This window comes from Panthera tigris, chromosome A3, assembly GCF_018350195.1.
Source record: "Panthera tigris isolate Pti1 chromosome A3, P.tigris_Pti1_mat1.1, whole genome shotgun sequence".
Lineage (NCBI taxonomy): Eukaryota > Metazoa > Chordata > Mammalia > Carnivora > Felidae > Panthera > Panthera tigris.
The window spans coordinates 5,354,978-5,370,706 of NC_056662.1; the positions used below are offsets into that span (position 1 = coordinate 5,354,978).

Here is a 15,729-nt window from a genome sequence, read left to right on the forward strand (position 1 = left end):
GCAGCCGAGGCCCAGGGAGCAAGTAAGGCCACGTGGAAGCTGGCTGCGCCCTCCCGGTACTGGCTGCACGGTTACCCAGGCCGCCGCCTCCAGGGCAGGCCACGTGGTCAAGCCCCGTGGTGCCAAGTTGTTGGAAAAATTAAATAAACGAGTATCTGTTTATATTAACAACAGCACCCAGCATGTAAGAAGCACCATGTAAGAGGGGCACCCGGGGGGCTCAGTCGGTTGAGCATCCGGCCTTGGCTCAGGTCACAATCTCGCGGTCCGTGGGTTCGAGCCCCGCGTCGGGCTCTGTGCTGACCGCTGGCAGCCTGGAGCCTGCTTCAGATTCTGTGTCTCCCTCTCTCTCTGCCCCTCCCCCACTTGCACTCTGTCTCTCTCTCTCTCTCTCTCTCTCTCAAAAATGAATAAACGTTACAATTTCTTTTTAAAAAGAAACCCCACATGAGTTTGTGAATAAGCAAATAACTATGGGTATTTTACCTAGATCTAAAACGGTGTGCACGGTTCCTGGTTTGTGTGTCATTTGGTTTCTTCGATTCGTCTTTGGCCAGAGTCGCACGGCTGTCTGTCCGCTCCCTTTCCCTCCCCCACACTCCGGCGGGACGGGGAGGGAGAGCGCCCCAGCCGAGGAGGGACGAGAGACGAAGACGATGACACGGCCCCTGTCCGATGGAGGGCCAGCCCCACACCTGCCCTCAGTTTCCGCCCTCAGTCTCTGTGGCTGCTGCGGGGATAGCTCTGTGATTCCAGAACCGGGACTAGTGCAGAAAAGGGTCGCTTAAAAATAAAGTAAGACAGGAGAGCTCATTTATGCTGAGGCGACGGTATTTTCCCAAGCTGCCTGCAGGACAGAACAATAAAAAATTTATCCTTAATAGCATTTTGCTGAATTTTGCCACAGGAGATCGCTTTGCCGCCACCGGAGTTTGGAAAGGCTCTTGTCTGCCGTGCACATCCCCTTCCCCAGCCAGCCTCCGGCCTCCCCGCCTCCTCGGGGGACACTTCGCAGCCAGCCTGCCTCCTTCTCTTCCTGCCTCCACCCCAGGGACACGTCTGGACACTGGTCACTCCGCCCCACGGAGCTCCAGCTCCGGGAAGGGGGAGAAAAAAACCAGATAGTCCATAATCAGCTTCTTCTTCCTTTCGCCTCCTCCCCCCCGGTAGACGTGTGAAAAGGCAAAAAAAAGAGGGCAAAGCAAATCCAAGCAGTCGGTAAACTTAATTTCCTAAAAACAAGTATAAGAAAAGATGCTAAAATTGGGGGTGCGGGCGGCAGGGGGAGGCAGGTCGCGGAGCAAACCCCAGAACGGTATATGATGTGGAGGAAAAACGGTCACTCACTCAAAGATCAACATCTATTCAGGAAGGCATTTTATATAAATGCATAAAGAAAAATCTGGAAGGATGCCCTTCAAATTTTTCACGGTGCTTTCTCTAGGATGGGACCTGACCTGGGAGAAAGGGAACAGGAGTCTGCTGATGTGCACACATCCCTCACTGCTTATATTTCTTACAAGGAACCTCTTTTTTTTTTTTTTTAATTACACACATTAAAAGAGAACCTCCCCTCAGATTAAACCATTAAATTTAAACAGTGTTATATCGGGGCGCCTGGGTGGCTCAGTCGGTTAAGCGGCCGACTTCGGCTCAGGTCATGATCTCACGGTCTGTGAGTTCGAGCCCCGCGTCAGGCTCTGTGCTGACAGCTCAGAGCCTGGAGCCTGTTTCGGATTCTGTGTCTCCCTCTCTCTGACCCTCCCCTGTTCGTGCTCTGTCTCTCCCTGTCTCAAAAATAAATAACACGTTAAAACACACACACACACACACACACACAAAACAGTGTTATATCATCCGTTGGCGGCTATGTGGGGAATCGCCGTCCACGCCAGTAAAATGCGTGTATTGATGCAGTCACTTTGGAAGATGAATCTTCAGCATCTGGGGGGAAATTCCAGCAGTCAGCACCTCCGTTTTTCCGAGGGTTGGGCAGTGAAGATCGCGGGTAAGGACATCTGTCGCGGGGCTGTTTATAATGTTTATAACAGCACCAACGGACACCTTCCAAGTCCCTCGGTAGGCGACTGGCAAAATAAACCATGGGGTGTCCACGCCGGGACCTCCGGTGCAGCCTTTAAAAGCACGAAGCAGAGGTACATACAGGTCCTGACGCAGCAAGTTCTCCACGACAAGAGCATTCCAGAACGATCCTTACAATACGACACACCATGGGTTCTCTACGGGCACAGGGGTGTGGGGGGGGGGGGGGAAGCACAGAAACAGCTCCGGAAGGAAATACACCAGCACGATCCCCGTGGGCGGTGGCCACCGCGCGGCCCTCCAGGTCTTTCTGACCCACCCCGCTCCCCGGCCGCCTTGAAGTTGGGCAGGGTCATGTGACCGTTCCTGGCCAATCAGGGTGAGCAGGTGGTCCTGGGGCCGCCTCCAGGCCGCCTGCCAACTGATACGGGGCCCTCTCTCCGAGCTCTTGGGCGCCGGCACGACAGCCAGCCAGCCACTTTGGAGGTGGCGGCCTCCGCCAACCGCAGCGCACTGAGCAGATCCCACTCCCAACCCAGATGTACCTACAGCCTTCAGCGTCGCAGGCCCGGATTCCTTGCGGTCACCCCCGTGTTTCCGAATGACGCCGTCTCCCCGACGGGTGCCCAGCGTCACCCCCAGGAAAGAGCTTAGGGGTGGGGCACTTGAGACAAAGGGCACCTGCCCGCCCGCCCGCCCCTGTTGGCTCCGGTTCCCCGTAAGCACCACGTGACTGAGAGCAAGGCCTGGTCCTCGATGGCATCCCAGGGCCAAGCACTCAGTAGGGGCTCAGTCCACATCGGCGGCAGGAAATCCACGACAAGAATTCTCAGAAACTTTGGTCCTGGATGAAGGCAGAAACCCCCCCCCCGCCCCCGCCCCCGCCCCCCCCCCCACCACCCATGACCATTCTTTCTCTCACCGCGGCAGAGGGTGCTGGCCGCCTCCCCGTAGCCACGTTCCTGGCCTCCCTCCGGAGCAAGCAAACCCTCGGCTAGTGGACCACGTGCCCCAGCCGCCCTTGCAGCTCAAGCGACACGAGGTGAGTCTGAACACTGCGACTGTAACTTGGGGAGGAGGGGCTCCTCGAGGGGGAGACGGGCAGCGGCGGGTGCCCCTTTCCGCCCTGTCCCCTGTCCTTAACCGGGTTCTCCGGCGAGCCGACTCCTGAGTCGAAAACTCAGTGCGAATGAAGTTTTTCAGGGTCAAGGTCATGCGGTGTGGAGGTGAGTCCAAGGAAGGGAGCCAGCACAGGGCACGTGGCTGAGCAGGTTACAGCCCCGCTGGGCCTTGCAGAGCACGCCTCTCGGATTCCAGCCACCCCCCACCCGAGAGGCAGGACCGGGGTGTGTACCCACTCTCAGATATTCACTGGCTCTCATTCACCATGAAGGGTGGTTTCCAGGCCACTCCCAGCTCACCCCCCCCCCCCGCCGGCCCCCACCAGCCGGGAGCAAACCTTCCGGCAAAGTCACGGGGGCTTGCTTGCACGCCCTCAGCAGGTGCAGGAATAGTGAGAGTCCACAGCAGCTGTTGCACACCCAGCCCCCTTCTTCCTGCCCGGAACACGGGCGTGTTGTCCGGAGTTCCGGCAGCCACATTAGACCAGAAGGCAAAGGGGAATGGAGCTGTGAGCTCGCCCTCTGCGGGCTGTGCGGTGCCTTATGAAATCAGAGCACAGAGGACCGGCGCGGAGATGCGCAGAGGCCTCCCGTCCGCGACGGACTGGGCCTGCATCCGGCTCTGCCGCTTCCCAGCCGCGCAAGCCGAACGTGTGACTTCAGTTCTTGGTTTTCTCATCTGTGAAAGGACAATAATGCCCACGCCGACCTCATCAGGGTTCTTGTCCACTTTTTCAACAAATGGTTATCGGGCACCTGCTGTACTACACGCTGGGCCCTGTGCTATTTATGAGGAAACAGCCGGGAGGAAATAAAACCAATGAGCTGTTTCCCCCCCACCCCCACCCCGGCCCAACGCAGCACAGTCTGGGGAGGGGGCAGGCATCCACCACATTGCCAAATGCACAAATATCAAAGTGTGATTGTGACAAAGGCCACACACAAGGACCTGTGATAGAAGTTTGCCCTTGTCACATGCAAAGGTCCTGTGGTTGAAATGATTCAGCATGATAAACAATGCCAGTACACACTGAAAGAGAGCGTTACTAGTATTTCCTTGAACCGATGCCAGGAAACATTTGAATCAGCTGAGAAACTTCTCCCTCTCTCTCTCTCTCTCTCGTTTTTTAATTTTTTTTTACATTTATTTATTTTTGAGAGACAGAGCCCAAGTAGGGGAGGGGCAGAGAGAGAGGGAGACACAGAATCCGGAGCAGGCTCCAGGCTCCCAGCTGTTGGCACCGGAGCCCGACACGGGGCTCGAATTCACGAACCGTGGGACCATGACCTGAGCCGAAGTCCCACGCTCAACCGACTGAGCCCCCCAGGCGCCCCGAGAAACGTCTCTTGTCGCGACTCGGCACGCCACAACTCTGGCTTTGTCTTCCAGCGCGGGGTCTGCCTATGAAGAGAAATGGGCTGGTCCCTCATTCTTGTTTTTGGTTTTGGTTTTTCAATACTCGAGTTCGTCAACATACAGCGTGGCCCTGGTTTCAGGAGTGGAACCCAGGGATTCATCCCTTCCGCAGGACGCCCAGTGCTCATCCCGACCCGTGCCCTCCTGAATGCCCATCCCCCATCCGGCCCCTCCCCCACCCGCCTCCCCTCCGGCACCCCTCAGTTTGTTCTCTGTATTTAAGGGCCTCTCGTGGTTTTTCTCCGTCTCTGTTTTTATCTTCTGTGTCCTTCCCTTCCCCTAAGTTCATCTGTTGATTCGCTCATCCTCCTTGATAGGTGTTTCTTATTCTAAACAAACGTGGCTGGCATTCCCGTCTGATAGAAGCTTCCGGTTAAGATGTGGCAGGCCCGAGCTCCGCGGGCTGGTGCCAGGAGGTTTCCCCCACAGCCCCCCAGGCACTGGCGCCCCTGCCTTATCCTGAGCTCGCCCGGCACACCTGTGCGGAGGGGGGGGAAGCCAGCCAGACTTTTGCAAGGGGACACTTTTTTTTTTTTCTCTCGTTGCAGTCTTTATGAGGATCAGAAATGGGGGCTTGGGATGTTTCCTTCGAAGCTTTTCCCAGATTCCAGAGAGTTTTAGGCAAACCCAGGGCTCCAGGAAGCCACCGGGCGCCTGCACTTTTCCAGACATCAGCTGAAGGGGCGCAAACATCCTGAAAGCTAATGTAAACTTGGCATTCGGAGTCTCCACGTGAAACTGGAGGCCGGCTGGCCCCAGAGGCAAACAGAGTCTGCATTTACATGTCGCCCCCACGACCTCATTTCTAAATTCAAACAAGGTAATGTCTGCCATAATGGGCTGTTGGGGCCTCCGTGCCCTGAGAATGCATATTTTATCGTCGTCTTCTTGGGTCAGGATTCTGGAAGCGCTCATCAACCCCCTGACAAAGCATCAAGGCGTCCCCTCGAAATGTTGTCACCAGCTGGGAGCCCAGCGCCATGGGTCCGGGGGGAGGGGGGGGGGTTGGGGACAACGCCAGACACCGGTCCATCTGCCCACAGCCCCGACCTTGGCCCGTCCTGGGGTCAACCCGGTGTTTACCCGGCCTACCTCGGGCAAGATGCTCGGGGCAGCGGGGCCAGGGCGGGCGGGCAGGAGAACCGCCTCCTTCCCTACCAAGGCCCAAGCTTCAGGAGGTGTCTCCGAGGCTCCCCACACTTTACTACTGGGGTCCCTGAGGCCCCTCAAGGGGAAGGACGTGGCCAAGGTCACAAAGCAAGTCAGAGCGCAGCCAAGAAGAGGAGAAAAAGCCCTCGCCTTCTCTCTACATCCACGGGCCAACCGGGGCCAGCCTGGGCTCACCTTTCAGGACCTGGCTCCGGTCTTACCTCTTCAGGGGTTCTTCCAGACTCTTCGAGCAGCTGTTAGGGCCCCGGGTTCCAGCCTCCAACTCCTTCCCATCACATCACGGACCTCTGGAGACTTACCCATCCCCCATGACACAAACCCCACTCTGGCAAGGCACTGCGAGGAAGCCAGTGGGCCTGGCCGTCGTGAGCACTGGCCATTGTGAGCACGGGGCCCGGCAGCAGGAGGTGAGGTTGGGCGCGTGGGGCGTCCCGGGGAGCCAGGTCCTGCCCGTTTTAAGAGCAGTGGGAACACTGCGGTGTTTTGAACGGAGGCGCGACATCCTCTGACCTGTACTGTAGAGCGTGGTGGGGTGAGGACAGGAGTAGGGAGACCAGGGAGGGGCCCCTGCCGTGATCCAGGCGGGAGAAACAGGTGGCCTGGCCAGGGGAGGGGCAGTGGACATGGGCATGCGTAGTGTAATCTCTGCAGGTTTGAATTTCCTGTCCTTTGGGCGGATCACGGCACCCGCCTCACCCCCAGCCCCCGTGGCCCGGCACCCTCAGGAGGCCGTCCTGGAAGGAGGCCAGGAAGGAGGGAGCAAGGCTCTCCTGCACGGAGCCCTGACCCAGGACAGAGCTCCGGGAAAGGAAGGTAACTGGTTGTTTCTGTCCCGAGAACATGCCGTGACCGTGAATCTTCATTCGGCTGTCCCCAAAGTGACAAACATCCCCCAGCGTCCATGCTGCTGCCTCCCCGGCAATTTCTCTGTTTACAGGATGTCTGGGGTGTCTAGACAGGCTGGGGTGGGGTGGGGGGAGTCAGAGAGTGGAGTCCCAAGGCAGTTCTCAGACGGTACACGGCTATTTCTGCACAGAACAGCTAAAACCAAAAGACTGAAATCTGCCTCTGCCTGGAGAGTTCATTAAATAGAAATATGCTTAATTCTTTCCTTTTTTATCAGTTGACGGCTTCCAACAGATAAAGCTTATTTTATTTAAGCTTTCACACACCCGGCGAGATAAATATCCCTGAATTCCTGTCTTCACGGGGGAAAAAAAAAAATTAAAAACGGATGGAGTCAGAATCTTGAGTAGGGTTCTGGAAGCTGGACCAAAGGATGGACCCACACGACTGGGTCAGAGTTAGATCAACCCCAGGACGTGGTGGTGTGGAGGGAGGGGCTGGTCCCTGCAAAGGGCATGAGGAAAACTGCTGGCAAGGATTGTTCTAGAAAGGACACCCACTGACTTCTGGTCCAGAGGGACCCTCAAAGTCAGATTTGGAGGAGAAGACCTCGTCCGTACATGCAGACGGCTGTGGGTTCAGTCCCGGCCTGGCCACCCTCGAGCTGCAGAAATGTGAACGTGTCACTTCGCTTCCTTGTGCCTCAGTTTCCTGAACTAGAATTCAACAAGCTCTCAGGCATAGTCTCTGCACAAGCTCCTGTCACAGAGTGCGCGTGCTGTCCCTCCCCAGGGCTCCAGAGGAAGGGATCTGGGGTAGATTCGTCCTGCCTGCGGCACCTGGGCCCTGACCTCCCTCCACATCCAGCCTGAGCCCATGCGCCTCCCCACAGACCCAGATGCATTTTACAGGTCTCCGTGCTGGGGAAGCAAAGGGCTGAGCAGCCACGATCAATGCTGACCAGGAGTTTGTTAGCGGGATACCCAGGGGCTCAGGAACCAGCCGGTTGGAAGGACACCTGGGCTCCAGAGGGCCTGGGACAAATGGCGATTTAACCATGGGGTTGCTGAGTGAGGCCCGTGCCCGCAGAGGCTGGCAGCCTGTCCCTCCCCGGGTTGTCAGGGCAGGACCCAGGACCCCCCCCAGTTTCCACCTTGGACTGTCAGCACTGGGCCCAGGACCTCCTACTCACACCCTGGGCCGTCCTCGAGGAAATGACAGGGACATCAGATCCAAATCACAGGGAGAACCCAACCAGTAAGATTGGGGGGCCAGAAAGTTCCAGAAAGGGAGCTGCAGGGCACAGGTTGTGAGGGGGGATAAGCCCAGCCTGAGTGAAGGCCCACAGACACTAGGGTGCAGGGGGGCGCTGGGACCCCGGCGCATTAGGAGGGGGGTGGGAGACATGGGGGGGTGGGCAGGCCCGTGGGTGGGGGGAAGGGTGCTTTCTCCGGGGCCACATGAGGAGTCACCAAGCCATTTGCAGCAGAGGGTGTGACATGGTAAGTTGTCACATTTTGAAAAGATCATTGTGGCTTCAAGTCCTTTCCAGCTCAGTCTTTGATGCTAATTGGCATTTAGCGCCTACTGTGGGTCCAGCTGTGGCCCAGGAGAGGCCCGGAAGTGAGACTGGACAGCAGCCATGATCAGGGCACTGGGGCCGGCACAGGCGGTGCCCTGATGCCCCGAGGCAGCACCAGCAAGGACCCCCCCCCCAGGCGGTCTGCCACCCCCTCCCCGGCTCTGTAAACAATCCCACCTCCCCAGGGACAGGCACTCGGGTGGTGTCTTGATTCCCAGGGCCCACGGGAGGGAGTCACCCCCAAGACGAGAGGCAATCACGGGGTGAGGCAGAGGAAGGTGGCGCCCCGCCTTCCCCACCTGTCGGGGCGGGGGCAGCTCCGCGGGTTCTCGGGGGGCCCCCCCCCGGGAGGCCCAGGTGCTCGCTGCCTGGCAGACAAACCCCAGAGTCATCCGTTGGCCGCCAGATCAAAAGCAGAACCGAGTTCAGGCAGCTTCTCGTACAGGGTTTATTTCTAATTAATTCCTCGCTGGCACATGTAGGATCTGCACTTTCTCTCCCTCCTGGCTCTTCCAACCCGTGCATATTTCAGAGCCTGACAGCTTTCCTCGTGCTAAATATAAATCATGTCGTAAGCCGAGAGTTCGGCGGGAGTCGGTGGTCTTTGTCCCAAGCGTCCCTGGTGACTCTCCCCCTTCTGCTTCTTGCTGGCCCCACCGTCATCACCCAGGCCCCCCCACAGACCCGAGCGCGGTGTTGTCTGTCCAACCTCCATCCCCCCTCCTCTGGGGGCAGCGCCCCATTTTCCTTCGCGGAGTGGAGCTGACCCCACATGTGAGTCTCAGGGTGGCTCCTGATCCCGACATGGTCAGTCAGAACACTGCGTCCCTCCAGGCACAGTGATTGGCTCAGGGCTGCTCTCATCACCCAGAGAGGCCAGGGAGAGACTTCTCTGGGACTTCTGCCACAGCCAGGTCAGAGGCACTCTCTTTTCACTTAAACCGCGATGTGGGCGGAGGAAATCCTGAAGCCTCTGGCAGCCGTTTTGTCACCAGGAGGAGGAAGCTGGGTGGCGGCTGAGGCCACCACACAGGAGAGCAGTGCCCAGAGGCAGGGTTAGCGAGAGAGGCCGAGTGGTAGTCACACCGCTTGAGGCTCCTGATCCAGCCACACCTGAAGCCTAAGCCAGTTACGTGAGCCATTTTACAGGAGCAAATTCTCTTTCTTGCTTAGACTAAGTAGAGATGGGTTTTCCACCACTTGCAACCAGGAGTCCCTCTCGATGCTACCGAAACCACAGAACTATGGCATGGTTGCCGTGGAGGAAATAACAAAACCAAAAACCGAGAGATAAATAGGAAAGTGCCTGGTACGCATGGGTGTTCAATAACCGTTCTTTTTTTTTTTTAATGTTTATTTTTGAGATAGAGAGAGACAGAGCGTGAACGGGGGAGGAGCAGAGAGAGGGGGAGACACAGAATCCGAAGCAGGATCCAGGCTCTGAGCTGTCGGCACAGAGCCCGACGTGGGGCTTGAACCCACAGACCATGAGATCATGACCTGAGCCGAAGTCGGACGCTCCACCGACTGAGCCCCCCAGGCGCCCCATCATTCATCCATTTCTTAAAGTTGACGTCCCTCATATTAATAGAGCCACAGTCTGATGTGGTCCTACTCTTTGCTGGCCCCTTTCGTGTACACTATCCCAAGGGATCATCATCCCCAGCCTCTGAGGTGAATGTCACCGTCACGATCCCTGGGGCAGGGGCAGGGGCAGGGACACTGAGACTCTGAGAGACTGAGTCACCCAACCGAAGCCACACAGCTGGCTCAGTGGGGGTTGGAGCCTCGCTCCTTCAGGCCCCCCCGCAGAAGCCCTCGGCCAGCCACACCCGAGCCGGTCCCCAGAGGGACCAAGGCACACACTTCTTAGAAGCAGCCCTGGAATGAATGTTCCTGACACTTTTCTTGTTGGGGAGGCAGAGGGGACTCGGGAAACCTTTCAAGCGGCCACGTGACGTTGGAAGATTTTTCTAGAATCTGGAAGAGATGAAACTTTGATGCGCTGTGTGGGGAGGGAGGGGGAGAGTGTCCACTCTGGATCTTGGGGTTGAGGGATCTGTGCTCAAATCCCGGTCCCGGGGACCCAGACTTTTTCGGGAGGACTGGCTTGTCCTGGTCGTTGAAGGACGCTCTTCTCTGGGCCGAAGGGCCAGCTCAGCTCAAGAGGAAAGAGCATTAGCAACTCCGCCATTTACAGTCCCAGGGAAGGAACTGATTCAAAACAGGCTCGTCGGTGGACACAAAGACCACAAGGTGACAGGTTGTTGCGAGAGCAGGTTCTTTGCAAGGGACCAAAATAATGCCCTGTAGAATAATATCAAGGAGAAAATGGAACTTTTCACAGGGGAAAGTTAGCGGCCACCATTCACTCACACACACGCGCACACACACTCACACACGAACACAAACACATACCCCCACACGCACACACACTTACGGAGACACAACAAACGTGACCAAAACTCAACTTGTTAAATCTAGACGGTGAGTACTCTCCTCCCAACCCTTCTGTATATTTGATAGTTTTTCGTAAGAAAAAATGGAGTAAAAGCCCAGCCCTGCCACTTACTACGGAGTAACCTTGAGGAAGCCCGTTGAAGGCTGTGACACTCCACTTCCTCGTCCATCAAATGGGGACAGTGAGAAGCACATCTTCACAAAGCTCTCAGAAGCATTCAATGCGACAGTCCGTGCAGAAATCTTGGATTTGACGCGTGGCCCCTAAAATCACTCAGGAAATGCTAGATACTAGCTTGTCCGAAGACGGTGAAGAAATACCCTGTACTCTAGTCCGAAGTACCCAATCCAGATAAACTCAGAAAGCACAGAATAATCCTCCAGGGCAAGAGGTTTGCCGCTGTGCCTCCCAGCCAGCTCGTGGACCCAAGTTCAGTGCTCCCAGCCAGCTCATGGACCCAGCTTCTGTGCTCCAGAGAAACAGGCTGGGCGGGGCCACCGGAAGGTGAGGCCACCGCGGAACCCATCCCGTTAAAAAATATATATGTATTACCGAAGCACAGTGGACGTACGATATTATGTTCGTTTCAGGTGCACAGCATAGTGACTGGACAAGGCCACACATTACTCAGCAGTCCCCACCACAAGGGAGGTCGCCAGCTGTCACTTACAACGTTATTACAACACCATCGGCTGTATCCCCCGTGCAGCACGTTTCCCGTGACTTCTTTATCTTATAACCGGAAGTTTGTACCGCCCCTTTTTTAAATCGTGTGCTAGGGTCTCAGTCTCTCCTTGTGAAGACAAGTGTTAAGTCACACACACCTCGAAGTAATCACACTACAGTTCGAGCGTCCGATCAGCAAGGGTGAAAAGGTGGGTCGTAGGCGGGGATGGTGACAAGTGGGACACGCGTCCTCACGTCCGCCCGGGGTGGAGAGCAGCCAACGACGACAACAACAACAAAAGCAGTTCAAGTCATGTGGGTAAAAAAGCCTTGATATTGTTGAAAATTTGCGTGAGGGTGTATTTTTGCAGGCCGAGGAAAGTATTAGGAAGATTAATTGACCGCCACACAATGGAACGTCGGGCAGCTGATTTTAAAAATGGGGGGCGTCTTGGGGCACCTGGGTGGCTCAGTCGGTTAAGCGTCTGACTTCAGCTCAGGTCACGATCTCGCAGTCCGTGAGTTCGAGCCTCGCGTCGGGCTCTGGGCTGACGGCTCAGAGCCTGGAGCCTGCTTCCGATTCTGTGTCTCCCTCTCTCTCTGCCCCTCCCCCGCTCACGCTCTGTCTCTCTCTGTCTCAAAAATAAATAAACATTAAAAAAATCTAAAAAAAAAAATGGGGGGCGTCTTAATCACGGACGTAGGACAGTCTCCACGATGTATCGTTGGTGCCGCCAGCCACGGGCAGAACGCTGCAAATATGACACCTTCTGTGTGCGAAACAGGATCAAATACAGTTTTGTATTTACCTGTAAGTGCATAGAGATCCTTGCCATAAAAACCAAGAAAGTAGGTCAGCGGTTGGGGTTAAGGAACTGGCCCCGGGGGGACCAGGGACGGGAGCAAAACTGTACTTGCCTTTTATGTAGTTTGGTTTTGAATCACGTGAGTATTTTACCTCTTCAGAACTTCTCCTTCTTGTTGAACGTATCGCAAAATAATTCTGTAAAGACACACGCCAAAGTCATAGTAGTGGTCCTTTCCAATGAATGAGACTGCAAGTAATTTTTATTTCCTTCTGGATGGCTTTTTAAATATCAGGGGTTTCTTTAAGTTTTTTTTTTTAAGTTGATTTACTTTGAGAGAGAGAGAGAGAGAGAAAGCATGAGTGGGGGAGGGGCAGAGAGAGAGGGAGAGAGACAGAGAATCCCAAGTAGGCTCAGCTCTGTCTGGCACGGAGCCTGACGTGGGCTCAAACCCACGAAGCTGTGAGATCATGACTTGAGCCGAAACCTAGAGCCAGACGCTTAATCAGCTGAGCCACCCAGGCGCCCCATCAGGTTTTTGTTTTTGTACAATGAGCATGCATTATTTTCATATCTCTAAGTTTTTCAGAAGTTTCCATTCTGAAATGAAATGATAAAAACAGCCACATTTGGGGTTTTTTCTTCTCTATTTCCCAGTCTTAGCGTGTCCTCCCCCATCCAATCATCAGTGCTTGCCTCTGGTCTCCTCCCATACACACACTCACACACACACACACACACACACACACACACACACACTCCTCCAGGTTTATCCACAGCTCCCCATCTCAGGTCTGTTCCTTTAGCTGCAGCATTTGAGCAGGACCTTCCTCCCGGAGCCAGCAGCCAGGGGCCACCCGCCCAGGGACACAGCAGAACCCGTTCACAGAGCGCAGGGCACAGGGAGGAGCGCCAGTCGCGACGGTCAGAGAGGCCTGCAAAATAAATAGGGAACGATCGCCTCCAGACAGAAAGCCAAAGTGAGTCCCAAACCGTGACGGTCGTGTTCCGAAAACCGATCACAATGGCCACGTACTTCCAAAACAGGAAAAGACCTTTTCTAGGTCAAAGTGAAGTGCGGCTCCCCTTAACCCTCAACCGTGATAGACGGCGGGGGGGGAGGGACATGGACGGCTACTGATCTCGTCTAATTCTCACCACACCCAAGTAGGTGTTAGAATCCTGACAAAAGTTATCCTGCCTGCCACCAACACCAGGAACCAGTCCAGGGTTTTTACGTGTGATAAGGAACCCTCCACCTGCGAGGGAAGGGGTCCGCGGCCTGAGGCTGGACCACCAGACCCTCTAGCAAAGGGGTTTACCTGCCAGGCCTCGAAGGGCCCGGGACCGTCCTCGGCCTCGTGCTAGTCCCGGCCACTCCCCAGCCCCAGCCTAGTTAGAATCCCACAGTACTTTCCCAGTCCCCTGCCGCTTCCTTGTCACAACCACCCCACCGGCAGGCACAGAGCTGGGTGTTCCCGTTCTCTCTTTGTCTCCCCGACGCGCGTGCCCGGCGCACCGCGGTATCTGCGGGGCGCGGCCCCGTGCCCGGCACCCACCAGGCCCTGGACCTACAGCTGCCGACGAAGAGACCAGATCAACAGAATCGGGAGGATTCCAGAGCCCCAAGTACGCGGACAGGGAGTGGAATGGCACACAAATGGGGCCCACACCGTGGGGTCCGACCGCCGTGGACCCCCCCGAAGCAAACCCAGCCCGGCCAACTTGGCCATGAGTCGAGTCCTCCTCCTCGAGCTGCTCCCGGGAGGGGGGTCGGCGGCGCACGTCCTGGTGCAGGGGCGGGGTGGGGGGAGCCTTCCGCGCAGACGGGAGGTGTGGGACTGACTTTGAAATCACTTTGGCCTCTGGGTTTTTGAAAGAGGTTGATTCTGATACACTGACCTGAATGTTAACGGCATGGAAGTTGCATTTGTATTCAGAAGGGGAGGAAAGCAGCCACTCCGAGGAGATGATGCTGTTTAATTAGGTCTAGTAGTTAACTCCGAATAAAGGCAACCGTGCTGCCGGGAACCAGGAAGGGAAGCGAAACCTCCCGGGAACGCACAGACTTCAGCGGAGCCGCAAGAGAAGGAGCCGGTGGGTCAGAAATGACGAGTTCACTTCCCGAAAGCCTTGCAGCCAGGCGCGGGGGGCAGTTGGCTCTCCCGGCTCCCGGGGGCAACGAAGCGAGCCAGAGGGTGCTGGTGAGGCCACCGTGCGCGTGTGCGTGGGGGAGGAGCCCACTTTTAATGCCGGCAATACAAGGATGTCGTTCTCAGCAACCAGAAAACGGGAGACGCCTGCCGTGCCCACCCGCGGCCGAGTGGATGAATCCGCCCGTGGCGCAGTCACACCACGGAATACTCCGCGGCAGAGAAAAAAGAACAAAGCTCCACTCACGCACCAGACCGGGGAGAAATGTAGAAACATAAGGAAGAGGGGCCGCCGGGTGGCTCGGTGGGTTGAGCGTCCGACTTCTCACGGTTCGCGAGTTCGAGCCCCGCGTCGGGCTCTGTGCTGACCGCTGGGAGCCTGGAGCCTGCTTGGGATCTTGTGTCTCCCTCCCTCTGCCCCACCCCAGCTCATGCTTGCACTCTGTCTCTGTCAAAAATAGATTAACTTTAAAAAACATTTTTTTAAATAACAAAGAGTGCGTAAAAAAAAAAAAAAAAAGATGGCAAAGGCCACATGTCCTACGACTCCCTCGATACAAAGTTCAAGAGCAAGAAAAACTGATGTGCAGGGACGGAAGGCAGAACAACCCTCACCATGGCAGGGGGCAGGGTGGGCGCTGACATGCTCCGTGTCTTGGCCACCGGGGGGGTCAGGCGGGCACGCGCATATGTGCAACATACAAAATGTGCACGTGCCGGGTGCAGAAATGCGTTGAGGGGCATGTTTCGTAAGACCCGTGCGCTCTCTGGGCGTTACGCCTCCGTCCGAATGCGTGTGCATTTCAAGAAAACCCGATTCTCAGTAGCGCGGCGGCAAAGCGTGCCTCTCTGCTGGGTGTCGCCCTTCCGACACGTGCGAGCGCCCTCCGCACGCAGCAGACAACCACGGCTCAGTAATGGGAGTGATTATCCTCACAATTATAGGTTGGATTCTTTGCGGTTGTCTTTCCAGTTCAGAAAATAAATTATACATCTTCCCCGCGCTCCTTTGCCCACACGGTTTAATAAAGTGGGGGGGGGGGACTTGGCACTTCTTGCTTTTATTTAAGGGCGCGGAGGGGCGCGGAGTCACGGGGAGGCGGCAGATGACTGAGTTGCTCCCCGGGAAATTGCGCGGCGAGCGTGAAGCCGCCCCATCCCCAGGCAAGTGCGAGAGGAGGAGATAAAGCGTGCTTCAAAGTCAGAAGACGTGAAAATTGATCCGGGAATGCTAGCTGTTTTCAATTTTATATTGCCGTTTGTTTCAAGAATAGCCGGGCTCACCCAAACCGGAGTGAACAGGCAGACGGGAAAATATAATTCACGCGGACACTGGCGCTCTCCGTCCTGGGCACGCGGCTGGGCGCACTCTGACCTGCGCGGCCGAGGCGAACGGATTCAAACCGGGCTGAGACGAGGGCACGACGAAACATCTGACGATAAATAAAACACGGAAACCTGCCG

General features: G+C 56.2%; 1 long non-coding RNA gene across 1 annotated transcript; it reads left to right on the forward strand.

Moving 5' to 3' along the window:
- Nucleotides 1-2,283: 2,283 nt before the first annotated feature.
- Nucleotides 2,284-6,855, forward strand: LOC122236932. Its single transcript, XR_006215109.1, has 4 exons — nt 2,284-2,422; nt 2,974-3,085; nt 5,130-5,401; nt 5,960-6,855. It is a non-coding gene; the product is annotated as an uncharacterized LOC122236932 (long non-coding RNA).
- The last annotated feature ends 8,874 nt before the right edge of the window (nt 6,856-15,729 follow it).